Below are 13,907 nucleotides of genomic sequence, written 5' to 3'. Positions count from 1 at the left end.
CCAGACTCTGTGGGATTCTTCCCACCAAGGGACTGGTAACCCCTAAATGTACCTTTTCATCTCAGACTGAGAGTATCAATACTGTGATATCAGTCTGTTTGAACTTTGTTACAGTAGTCACTTGAGTTATGTGAGGGTTACGTTCCCACGCAACCTCACATAACTCAAATTTTGCATAAGTGTTGGGGAGGCTTTTTTTCCCCAGCAGAATACGTGTTCTGCAGCCAGGGAAGCAGCAGGAGCCCCTGAACCTCTTTTTGAAAAGTAAGTCTTGGGATGGGAGGCTCAGCTGGGGAAGGTTAAGTCTGGCAGTGGGCTGGGGTGGTGTGGGGGGGGCAGGGGAGTTAAGCTTAAGGTGGGTTAGGGCTGCAGGGAGGACGGGGAGGGGTGGAGTTGAGCTAGGGCCATGCAGCCCTGTGGGTGGTGAGCCAAAGCCAGGCATGCAGGGGTGGTGAGCCAGGGCCACGGGGTGCAGGGGTGGAGAGGGTTGAGCCAGGACTGGGGAAAGTGGGATTTTGAGTTGTGCTTAACTCATGTTAATGTGAGTTAAGCACAACTCGAAATTGCGCATTTTGAGGTATAACTGTATATTCAATAAAGCTTTTAATGGTGTCACTCATTATATCATTCAGACTCCTTGACCAAATGAAATGTTCCATAGCCATCCTGGAAGCTCAAACCTTAAAGAATTTAGTTTGCTTTTACTTTGTATTTTTGAATTACTAATTGGGAACACACAAATCAAAGGTTACAGTGTTAAGCCATAGAGCTCATCCTCATTTGAAATTAAATGTGAAGTGCTTTTAAGTCTTCTCTCATAGTGCATGTGTCATCACACAGTAGCTCATCTGTGACAGGATACATATTATTTATACTGCAGTTGCAGTAAATTTGAATGGTGCCAGATTTATCTCTATAAATGTCAGTTCCTGGATCTTCTCAAGACCTGGTTTTCATCCTTTTATAGATATTACCTTTTTTCCTAAAATATTAAAAGACTGCAAACAGGAACATTTATGGAGAGGGGGAGCAGCAAAAGCATTTGACAGTGATGCAGACTATGAAAAGCCATGTACAGGCTGAACCTCTCTCTCCCAGCACCCTTGGGACCTGATTGAGGCTGGACGAGAGATTTTGCTGGACTACAGAAGGTTAATATTGTCTAGCACATTACCAAAACTTCAGCATCTTTCTGGGCTCTTAGAAGATTTTTAGGGGTATATTACAGCTAAATAACAGCCGAGAACACTGAAAGCCAGGGCTGGTGGCTGTAAACAAACTTCATGGGACCATGGGAAATTTGGCTACACCCATGATAAGTGGTCATCTGGCTAACTAAAGTCATGTTAGGTTATGGAGTTTGTTGGGTGAAAGAGTTCCAGATTTGAGAGGTTTTAACCTGTATTATTCTACTAAAGCAAACAAAATAACCTATAATGGTTTAGGGTATTGGGGGAGATCATTTCTTTCATAGGTACAAAGAAAATGTGCCTCTTAGTAACATTAATGAAAGTGACCTGTACATATGTGTTCTATGGTACAGCCTGATGTTAGTATCTTTCCTTGGACTGCATTAATACCAATAATTTCAGAAGATGACGCACTCACAGATTAGCAAATAGCAACCCTCAGAAGATTTTGTGTTTCAGTTCAAGCAAGCATTTAAATGAAAATGCTTAACTTTTAGGGCCTGAAAGTTGTACTGTGAAGAAAGAAAAGATTTCTTGTAAGGTGACAAGTACTTTGTGCTTAAGATCCTTGGGCACATGGCTAGTCCCCTCTAAGATCCAAGAGGATGCTATGGATGCTGCCTAGAAGAGCTTCTGATTCCCATATAGGAAGTGGGAGGGTGGGTAGACCTCCATGTAGTGTGTTCTCTGAGTCATGCTTTACTCATCCAGGTGAGATTTTGCAATACAGTGTTTTAGATCACTCTGGCTACGTCTACACATGCACGCTACATCGAAATAGCTAATTTCGATGTAGCGACATCGAAATAGGCTATTTCGATGAATAACGTCTACACGTCCTCCAGGGCCGGCAAGGTCGATGTTAAACTTCGACGTTGCGCAGCCCAACATCGAAATAGGCGCAGCGAGGGAATGTCTACACGCCAAAGTAGCACACATCGAAATAGGGATGCCAGGCACAGCTGCAGACGGGGTCACAGGGCGGACTAGCGCTTCCAGGGCAACAGCTAGCCGCTCCCTTAAAGGGCCCCTCCCAGACACACTCAGCCTGCACAGCACGCGGTCTGAGGAGCCATAGGCACACAGACCCCGGGCGTCGCAATCATGGACCCCCAGCAGCAGCAGCAGCAGCAGCAGCCAGAGGTCCACCCAGCCCTCCTGGCAGGAGCAGGGCTTGCCCTGCTCCATGCCATGCGGGAGGCAGCTGAGCACCTCCTTGCTACACCGGAGGAGGAGCTGCCCCCAGGGCAGCAGGGCTCAACCCCTAACCCTGCAGCACCCCGCCCACCCCCCCGCCTCACACGCCGGCGGCTGTGGAGCTACCCCACCAGCACCAACTGGTGGGAGCGGCTGGTGCTTGGGGAGTGGGACGACGACCGCTGGCTCAGGAACTTCAGGATGAGCTGGCAGACATTTATGGAGCTGTGCCAGTGGCTCACCCCCGCACTCAGGCACCAGGACATGGACATGCGGCGTGCCCTCCCTGTGGAGAAACGGGTCGGCATCGCTGTCTGGAAGCTGGCCACTCCCGACAGCTACCGATCCGTGGGCCAGCAGTTTGGTGTCGGCAAGGCCACCGTCGGGGCTGTCCTCATGGAGGTAAGAGAACCCACGCGGGGAGGGCAGGGCAGGGGAGGAGGGCCCGGGCACAGGAGGGCAGGGCAGGGCAGGGCCACGCACACCCTGCTCACCCCTCATTGGTGCTGTCCCATGTGCTTTCTCTGCAGGTTGTGCGTGCCATCAACGCCATGCTCCTGCACAGGCTCGTGAGGCTGGGGGACCCACATACCACCATCGCGGCCTTTGCCACCCTGGGCTTCCCCAACTGCTTCGGGGCTCTGGATGGGACTCACATCCCCATCCGCACCCTGCATCACAGTGGAGGACGATACCTGAATCGCAAGGGCTACCATTCTGTCGTCCTCCAGGCCTTGGTGGACAGCCGGGGACGTTTCCAGGACATTTATGTGGGCTGGCCTGGCAGCACCCACGATGCCCGGGTTTTCCAGAACTCGGGCCTGTGCCGCCGGCTGGAGGCGGGGACCTACATCCCCCAGCGGGAGATCCCTCTGGGGGACACCACCATGCCCTTCTGCGTCATCGCAGATGTGGCATACGCCCTCCGGCCCTGGCTTATGCACCCATACACGGGCCATCTCTCCGCTAGCCAGGAGCGCTTCAACGAGCACCTGAACCACGCGTGCCAGGTGGTGGAGTGCTCATTTGGCCGCCTGAAGGGACGCTGGAGATGTCTCCTGACCCGCCTGCATGCGGGCCCCCACAACATCCCCCAGATTGTGGGTGCCTGCTGCGCCCTGCACAATTTGGTGGAGAGCAAGGGGGAGACCTTTTTCCAGGGCTGGGCTGCGGAGGCCGGCAGGGCAGACGTCCAGCCACCTGCTGCCCCTAGTCGGCAGGTGGACCCCGAAGGGACCTGGGTCCGGGAGGCCCTGCGGGCCCACTTCAATGATGAGGCCGCGGGGTGAACTCTGCCCAGGCCCCCCACTGCCCGCCCCTTCCTCCACCACACTCCTGCCCCAACGCCCACACCATGGAGCACCCCACCGCACCCCCCTCCCACTTGTCCTGGACAAATGACAGCACGCACTTGTGGCTGACCTTAAACTTCTTTTTCTTTCAGAACTTTTTTTTTTAACTGTAAATATATGAAACAAGAACAAACTGTATACAAACATGTGGAAACAAACTAATATGTACAAAAATAAAACAATGCTAACAAACAAGTGTCCTCAATAATAAAAAGAAAACCAGGGAGGATAAAGGGGAGAACTATTTACATGGGGGGGACGGGGCAAACGGGGGGCACCAAATAAGAACTTTAAACTATATACAAGGGGGGGGGCCACGTCCCGGGCCCCTTGCCCCATAGCTCGGCACTGGGCGTGGCCGGCTGGGAGCCCCGCCGCGGTCGCAGCCCTGTCCGGGGCTGGCTGGGGGCGGGCCGGACCGGAAGATAGGATGCCCGGCGAGTCTCAGGTGGCTCCAGGGGTCCCTCGGCGCTCCGGCCCTCGGCGGTGGGTGGCGGGGCGACGGCGGACGGGACGGCGACGGGCGGAGCAGCTGGTGGTGGGGCTGGTGGAGCAGGCAGGGCGGGCGCTGCGGCGGCCGGCGTGGCATGGGGGGCCAGGTAGTCCACCAGGCGGTAAAAAGTCTCCATGTAGGCCCCCCATGCCTCCTGGCGCCAGGCCAGCACCCGCTCCTGCAGCTGCAGCTGCTGCTCCACAACCTCCAGCTGCCGTCGGTGGATGGGCAGCAGCTGGGGGTCCATCGCCGTCGGGTGGTGGTGGTGCGGGGTCCGCCGTCTAGCCCACCGTGGGGCCGGTCGGTCCTCGGCCGAGGGGCTGGCCTGGAGCGATGGTCCCAGGACCACTGAGGCCTCGCTGGTGCTCTCTTCCGGTCCTTCTGATGGTGCAGGTGCGGGACACAGGAGAGGAGGGGGGAAGAAGAATGGAGACAGGCGTTAGTGTGGGCCCCGAGCCGTGGCCTTTGTCCCCCCAGCCCTGTGCTGCAGGTTCCCCATCCCCGTCCCCGGGAGATGCTGCTGTGATGGATGGGGTTCAGGGGTCCCCCTGCCCTGCACCCCGTCCCCTGGTGGGAGCGACTCTCACTTCACCCCGCAGGGTCTGAGAGCAGGAGATGTTTCTTAGGCCACAGATGGCCAGTTTCTGCCAGGCGTGACAGCACCAGCTGTCGGAAGAGACAGTCCTTCCTACCCGTCGTGGGGAGAAGACCCCAAGGGGTGCCCCTATGGGATGCAGCTTTCCCCCTCCTCAGGCTGGCTGCCTTCCAGCTCTCCCTTCCCCTAGCCTCTGCCTGTGGCCCCCGCCCTCCCCCCCCAATTCCAAGCCAGATAGGCTCCTCCCTCCTCTTTGTTCAGAGCAGAGGTGTCACCTGCCAGCTGTAACCCCAGGATCCTCCTTTGCCCCTGGGAGCTATTCGGCTCTTGTTGCTCATATGTAGCCTGAGTCTCCCTTTTGCACTCCCCCCACTCCATCACATGCTGCTGCTGTGGGATGTCCCATCCCCTCCTCCCAGGGGCCCCTCAAGTTTCCGCTCCCCCCTGCCCCGGGGATGGGGCATGGCACTGTCGTGCGGGGTGGCTGGAGGGCAGGGGCTGATGCAGTGCTGTGAGGGCCATGGCCCTGGTGTCCTTGGGGCCATGGCCATGTGAGCATGTGGGGGGCCCTGGACACATATCTATTACCCCCCGCCCCTCAAGCCCAGGGGTGTACACTAGAGGGGGGTACCTACCTGTCGGTCCGCTCCCACGGTCCAGAGATCCCTGGGGGGCGGAGGCCCTGCTGCTGCTCTGGGATGGCAGGAGGAGGATCTGCAGCCCGGATTCTGCAGAGGAGGAGCCCCCCCCCACTCCTCCTCCTCCTGCTGCGGTGTCCCGAGGGGGGCCCCTGGGGTGCGGGGCTTACCTCAGGGGCAGACTCCGGCTGCAGGGCCTGCTGGAGCTCGTCGGCCGAGGTGTCAAGGGTGGCCGGAGGGGAGGAGGTGTGCTGGGGGCCCAGGATGTCTCTGAGCTCCTTGTAAAAGGGGCAAGTGACGGGGGCGGCCCCAGATCGGCTGGCCGCATCCCGGGCCCGGGCGTAACCCTGCCGCAGCTCCTTCACCTTACTCCTGACGTGATCAGGAGTGCGGGCAGGGTGACCCCGGGCAGCCAGGCCGTCGGCCAGCCGAGCGAACGCATCCGCGTTCCACCTCTTGCTCCCCATTACCTGGAGCACCTCCTCCTCGCTCCAGAGCCCCAGCAGGTCCCAGATCTCGGCCTCCGTCCAGGAGGGGCCCCGCTGCCGCTTGACAGCCTGGCTGCCCGCCTGGCTGGGCTGGCTGCCCTGGCTCCCCTTGGGGGGGATCCCCTGAGGGTGCTGGGGGGGCTGCCGGGCAGCCATCGCAGCTGGGTGGGTGGCTGAGGGACGTGCAGGCTGGCCGCGTGTGTGGGCTGCCGCCTGCACGATCCCTCAGCTTCCTGCACAGGAAGGGAGGGGGAGGGGACCTTTAAGGGGCCGCTCCATGCGGCCACCATTGAGCTGAGGGGCTGGAGAGAGCGTCTCTCAACCCCTCAGCTGATGGCCGCCATGGAGGACCCGGCAATTTTGACGTTGCGGGACGCGCAACGACTACACGGTCCCTACTTCGATGTTCAACGTCGAAGTAGGGCGCTATTCCTATCCCCTCATGGGGTTAGTGACTTCAACGTCTCGCTGCCTAACGTCGAAGTTAACTTCGAAATAGCACCCGACGCGTGTAGCCACGACGGGCGCTATTTCAAAGTTAGTGCCACTACTTCGAAGTAGCGTGCACGTGTAGACACGGCTTCTAAGAGTTAGTTTCATGGGGTGAAATCCTTGCCCCATTGAAATTGATAAGAGAGCTCCAACTGACTTAGATGGTGCAAGAATTTCCTACCAGATTGACCAAATCTGATCTATGTTAAACTGTTGGAAATCTGATTCTGGAGTAACTTCAGTGAGGTGAATGAAGCTACATTGCTACGAATGTAACCTAGCGCAGAATTTGTCCTTTGATTGGGTACAAGCAGACACAGATAGCTAAAATATAGACTTAAAAAGATACCAATTCCTCTTTCTTCTGAATAAGGTGCAGATAAACTAATGTAAATATGTGGCTCTGTTGGGTCCTGGAGCAGTGGAGAAACAGAGTTGAGGCCAGGGGGATGGGAGAGCTAATTCCAAAACACCTGGGGCAGTACTGCATATGTTCCCTCTACTTCTCCCCATCTCCTTGCCTTGAGCTTGCATGCGGTGGGTGGGGATTTTTCCATCTCTTTCTACTACTACCCTTTTAGTGCTGTGTGCACGCATGTGGGCTGGGGTTCTGCCCACCATTGATACCGCTGGGCACTGGAGTTTGTGCAGGGGCCAGGAGATTCTCTCCCATCTAGAGGTGCTAGAAGGAAGGGGAGGTTACTCTTTGCTGAGCAGCCATTTGGTGCTCCTTGTCTCTTTCCCACCCTTAATCTGCTTGCTGCGTTGCTGCTGATCTGAGGGGCTCAGCTGATCACCAGTTTTGGGCCTTGGCTAGATGGCAAAATTGGCAGAGTGCTGAGTAGGTTTTTTCCCGATTCTATCTGGCATCTGAGTGGACTGAGTCTGTGGGGGTTTAGAGGACACTTGTGGTGACCTTTGAGCAGTTGGTCACAGCACTGCGGAGTGAGTGGGTTGCCTCCGTGTTTCTCGGAGCTTGTGGTTTCCTGTGTCTAATCTCTCCTAGCTGGGGTGTACAGGAAGAAAGAAGGCTGGGACTGTGGCAGCCAGTCAGGGTTCCTGAGTGAACCTGAAGGTATAGCTGGGGCATGGCCTTCACTCTCATCCTCACATTTGTCGTGACCCAGGCCACTGATGACAGTTGAAGTCTTCACTAGAACAATCCAGCTGAGTAGATCAGGTGATTGCTCCAGTCGGTGTAGTAGGTTTAAAATACAGCTGTGGTTTCACATTTAGCCATACTCTGGCATCTCTCTCATTGTTGCCAGGTCCACATCACATAACCTCTGTGAATAAGAACAAGCATCTGACGTAAAGTACTCCTTAAAAGTACTCAGGGAAGCGTGGTTTTGTTAATGGCTGTGGGAAACAGAACTCAATTTGAGATTTCAGTTGAGATGCCATGAAGCCTGCTAGTGGACTCTGCAATGCAGGCCAAATTTACCTGTTTAGTTCTGAAATTGTACAGCACTGGGTGCTATGGAAAACCCCAAAGTGGCCGGTAGATGAAAACACTCAATTCAGCTAAGACACCCGAGCCAAATTAATAGAGAAACTGAAAGAATAAGCTCAGGTCTTTTGAGCACTTGTTCAACCTAAGTGGATGTCTTCAGAATTAGAATTACCTAACAGCACAAGAAAATTCAGCACTGGTCTGTACATTTGTGCCATGAATCATTATACACTTTGTTACTAGTGTGGCTTACTTTCGCAAAAGATGTTTTGGTTTCAGCTGTAGCTTTCAACCTGAACTTGTGATTCATGTCCTGGGGAAAAGAGAGAAGTTCCATTGCTGTGGAAACACAGTTTAATTTCTTCATCTGCAGTGTGTGTCTTGTAAAGTGGATTTCCCAAGCATATTTTCTGGATCTGGTTATTCTGTTAATAGGTTTCAGATATTAGGGCATCTCCAAAATGCATTCTATTTATAATATTACATAATCTCAAAATAATTAGAAATTGTATAGAGATGGCTGTGGAAAAAATCCAGTTTATGTGATATTTCTGAGTCAGTGTGAAAGCCTGTTCTGGAAGCTCAACATTATTATTTTAATAACAAATTAAATGCACAAATAGAAGTCAGCAGAGGAGGAAACATTGTCACATAGTAGCTTTATTAGGACAGGAGTAAGGTGCTGAGACTTAAGGGGATTCATTCAGTATATTTGTGTTCTTTGGCCTTAGTAAGGCTGACTCCTGTGATTTTGCCTACTATAAGCACTCAGCCACTCCTTTTTTCCCTCTTCAGTCTCTGCTGAACATGAATATCCGGAGGGGCCTGAAAGCAGACATGAGATGGTACCTTCTGAGTTCTAATCCTGCCTCCACTACTGCGTAGCCTCTAGTGCAGCCGTGCCTGAACAGTTCCTGTTGTATCCTCCCACCTTACCACTAATGGAATCTGTCCAAGATCCTCCTCATTTAGCGCACATTTGGCTCAGTGGTGGAACTGAGGGCAGCACTGGGGATAAGGGAGGAGCTGGGGTTGGCAACTGCGCAGACGCTTTAAGGGTCCTCCATGTCCCCAGGAGGGCATGCTCCATAGTTTGGGGAACAATGCTGTAGTGTGCCATGCAGCCTTTACATGTCTCCGTTTCCCCATTTGTTGCATGGTCTGAGGATAGTTCTTTCCTGGCTTACTGTGTGGTGCAGTTTAATTTAAGCTATTAAAAGTGCTAATGTACATATTTGCTAAGTGTTATAAACCACAAAACTATTCTTCTCTTTGATGACTGGCTGAAAATAGCCATGAGGTATGTTAATAAATCTCTCTTGTTGGGAACCTGAAACATAACTCAGGCTCTCTAATTTGAATTTTGACTGAGTTATGACACATAAGCTACATCTACACGGGGATGCTACCTCGAAATAGCTTATTTCGATGTAGTGAAATCGAAATAAGCTATTTCGATGAATAGCGTCTACATGTCCTCCAGGGCTGGTGCCGTCGACGTTGAACGTCAACGTTGGGGAGCACTACATCGAAGTAGGCGCTGCAGGGGAGCGTCTACACACCAAAGTGGCCCACATCAAAATAAGGGTGCCAGGAACAGCTGCAGACAGGGTCACAGGGTGGACTAGCACTTCCGGGGCAACAGCAAGCCGCTCCCTTAAAGGGCCCCTCCCAGACACACTTGCATTAAACAGCACAAGATCCACAGAGCCGACAACTGGTTGCAGACCCTGTGCATGCAGCATGGATCCCCAGCTGCAGCAACAACAGCCAGAAACCCTGGGCTAAGGGCTGCTGCACACGGTGACCATAGAGCCCCGCAGGGGCTGGAGAGAGCGTCTCTCAACCCCTCAGCTGATGGCCGCCATGGCGGACCCCGCTATTTCGATGTTGCGGGACGCGGATCGTCTACATGTGCCCTACTTCGACGTTCAGCATCGAAGTAGGGTGCTATTCCCATCTCCTGTTGGGGATAGCGACTTCAACGTCTCGCCACCTTATGTCGATTTCAACTTCGAAATAGCACTCGCCATGTGTAGACGTGGCGGGCGCTATTTCGAAGTTGGCACAGCTACTTCGAAGTAGCCGGCTCGTGTGGACGCGGCTATAGATGTCCTTCAGCATCAGCTTGACTATCTCCAATAAACCACCCTGATATTCACCTCAAGAAAAGTCATGCCTTAACTACCTACAACAAACCATCTTGATATACATTGGTATTGAGGTAAAGACCTGTTTCATATGATTGGTTTTTATTGGGTCGGGAGTTATTAGAACATTTAAAAAAACTAGGAATAAAGTAAATATTTCCCAGCTTATTGTTTTAGAAGCTACCATAGAGCCCAAAGACTTTTTTAGAAGGATGTTATCTTCTGTACAGTTTAATTGCTTATTCTTTTCAATTTTTTGGATAATGAACACTTGGGACCTACCGTGTGCTGCCTTATACATTTAAGAGGTACTACCAAAGCACACATGATGAATGTTGCTGCTGTCTAATAATTCTGAGATGTTCTTGTAACTCAGTGGTAGCCTATAGCATGTTATTGATATAAGCTGAAAGCTAAGTTTTTTTTATAAACCCTAATCCTAAAATTAAGTGTATTTCCACTCTTAAAATTAATAGAATTCATGAACCTCAGCATTACGGTGGATGAGAATCTAGATTTGAGTCAATAATGTGCCCTTGTAGCCAAGAAGGCTAACTGCATATTGGGCTACATTAATAGGAGCGCTGCCCTCAGAGCTAGAGATGTGATTATTCCCCTTTCAACACTGGTGAGTCCACATTTGGAATACTGTGTCTAATTTTGGGGCCCCCACCCATTGCAAAAAGGATGTGGGTGCATTGGAGAGAATCTAGCAGAGGGCAACCAAAATGATTAGGAAGCTGGAGCACATGACTTATGAGGAGAAGCTGAGGGATTTAGGCTTATTTAGTCTAGAGAAGAAAATAGTGAAGGGAGATTTGATAGCAGCCTTCAACTACCCAAAGGAGGATTACAAAGAGGATGGAGAGAGGCTATTTTAAGTGGTGACAGTTGATAGAACGAGGAGCAATGGTCTCAAAGTTGCAGTGGGGTAGGTTTAGGTTGGACACTAGAAAAACTATTTCACCAGGAAGATGGTGAAGCAGTGAAATGAGTTAACAAATCTCCATCTCTAGAGGTTTGTAAGTGCTGGCTTGACAAAGTCCTTAATGAGATGATTTAGTTGGGACTGATCCTGTTTTGAACAGAGTTCTGACTTGATGACCTCCTGAGGTCTCTTCCAATCTTATGATTCTATCATTTTATGAAAATTTAGTTTTAAGAGTAATATAAATCACAGTATTTTAACCCATGAGCAGATAGGAATAAGAGGACTTCAAAGTAGGCGGGGTCCTTTTGAAAAGGAGCCCCATTGGGACGAGCCGTGCGGCAGCGAGCCACGTCAATTTCAAAGTGCCGCGGCCGCCTGCATGCTAATGAAGCGCTGAATATGTATTTCAGCGCTTCATTAGTAAACTTCGAAATGGCCATTTGCATGGCCATTTCGAAGTTTGGGGCTAGTGTAGACACGGCCATTGTGTGACAGCTGGTTCTTATGTTGTATAAAGGGGTAAATTAAACTTTCACTTTCTCCCATCACTTTCTCCACACCTGTCAAGATTTTATAGACCATTGTTATAACCCCCTTAGTTGTTTCTTTTCCAAGGTGAACAGTCTTTTAATCTCTGCTCCCCTTAATCATTTTTGTTGCCCTTTTTGACAACTTTTCCAATCCCAGTATATTTCTTTTGAGATGGGGTGACCAAAATGGTATGCAATATTCAACATATAAACATATCATGGATTCATACAGTGGCATCATAATATTTTCTGTTTTTGTTATCTATTCCTTTCCTAATGGTTACTCACGTTCTGTTAGGTTTTATGACTGCTGCTGCACAGTCAGCAGATATTTTCAGAGAACTATGCACAGTCAGCAAATATTTTCAGAGAACTATAATCAAGATCTTTTTCTTGATTATTGAGACCCCAGCATTTTGTATGCAAAGATGGGATTATGTCTTCCAGTGTGCCTTACTTTAGATTTATCAGCATCAATTTCCTGTCATTTTCTTACTCAGTCACTCAGTTTTTGTGAGGTCCCTTTGTAACTTTTTGCAGTCTGCTTTGGAATTAATTATCTTGAGTAATTTTGTATCATCTGCAAATTTGGGCATCTCACTTTTTACTCCTCTTTTCCAAATCATTTATGAATATGTTGAATATCACTAGTCCCTGTACAGAACTTTATGGGACCCTGCTATTCCTTTATCTTTTGTTTTCTATTTTTTTGTCCAATACTGATCTATGAGAGGATCTTCCCTCTTATTCCATGACTGCTTGCTTTGCTTAAGAGCTTTGTGTGGGGGACCTTATCACAGGATTGCTGAAAATTTGGGCACACTATATCCAGTGAATCCCCTAGGCCACACATTTGTTGACCTTCTCAGAGAACTCTAATAGATTGGTGAGACATATTTTCCCTTTTCAAAAGCCATGCTGATTCTTCCCCAATATAACATGTCAAAAGTAGGCATCTCTGCTTTCGATTGCCAGTATTGCTTCTTGATCCTTTTTTTAAAAAATGATGTCATATTAGCTATCTACCACTCTTCTGGTACAAAGGCTGATTTAGGTCATTGGTTACCTACTACAGTGAGTAGTTCTGTAATTTCATGTAAGTGTTCTTCAGATCTCTCAGGTGAATACCATCTGGTCCTGATGATTTATTACTGTTTTAATTTATCATTTAGCTTCAAATCTCCTCAGTTGGAACCTCAATCATGCCTATTGTGATGGGTTTCTTTGGTTTTAGTCCCCTACAAAGATTTTAAATTTGATTACCTGATGGTCCCTATTACCAAGTAGCTAAGCTGTACTCACTTCACAGATCATGTCCTGTGCTCCACTTGACTAAATTATGAATTGTCTCTCCCTTTGTGGGTTTCACAGACAGCTGCTACAAGGAGCAGTCATTAATGGTTTCTATAAATTTTATCTCTGCGTACCATCCTGAGGTGATGCATACCCAGTCAGTATGGGATAGTTGAAAGCCTTTATTATTATTATTACTTTCTGTTGTTTTATTAGTCTCTCTAATCTGCTTGAACATTTCACAATTACTGCTATCACCCTGGTCAGGTGGTCAGTAGTATATTGCTACAGCTATAGTCTTATGATTTAAGCCTATAAATTATATCCATAGAGATTGTATGGTATTGTTTGAGTCATGTAAGATTTTTACTTCATGGATTCTAGCTTTCTATGTATAATGCCAGTCCTCCCACTACCACTACCTATTCTGTCATTCCTATATATTTTCTAATTTTTCATTACTATCATCTTCCACTTGCTACCATTTGTTATATTTATTTTACATGCCAGCAATCTGTCTTTCTTTTCATAACAGTGGAGTTTTTCTTTCCTATATTGGCTGCTCCTTTCCTAGAAGGTTCCCTAGTTACTATTAGAGTTAAATCCCTTCCTTGGACATCATCATCTCATCCACACATTGAGAGCCTACAGTTCTGCCTGTCGAACTGGTCCAGCATATGGAACTGAAAGCATATCAGGGAATCCTAAACTGGAGGTCCCAGACTTTAATCTCTTCCCTAGAAGGTGAAATTTGGCCTCCAGAACCTCTTCTATCCATTCCTGTGTCACTGGTACCAACATGTACCATGAACACTGGCACAAGTCTCAAGGGCCATTTCTACATAGGCAAGATCCTCTGGAAGTACAGTGCCTTCTTCCAGGGATGGTGCCTTCTTCCATGTGCCTTCTTCTATACATGAAAGACGCTTTTTCGGATTTTCTTCCAGAAGAAGGTGCCCCCTCTTCCGGATTCTGTACTATGCTTCAGAATCAGGAAGAGGACCTTCTTCCAGAAGAATCTTCCGGAAGAAGGCATGTGTAGATGTTCCCAGACTGCTTCTTCTGAAAAAAGCAGTCCTCCATGGCAGCAGCCTGCTGGAGAGTG

The sequence above is a fragment of the Carettochelys insculpta genome, chromosome 1 (genome assembly GCF_033958435.1).
Source record: "Carettochelys insculpta isolate YL-2023 chromosome 1, ASM3395843v1, whole genome shotgun sequence".
Classification (NCBI taxonomy): Eukaryota; Metazoa; Chordata; order Testudines; family Carettochelyidae; genus Carettochelys; species Carettochelys insculpta.
This window is presented reverse-complemented; position numbering follows the sequence as displayed.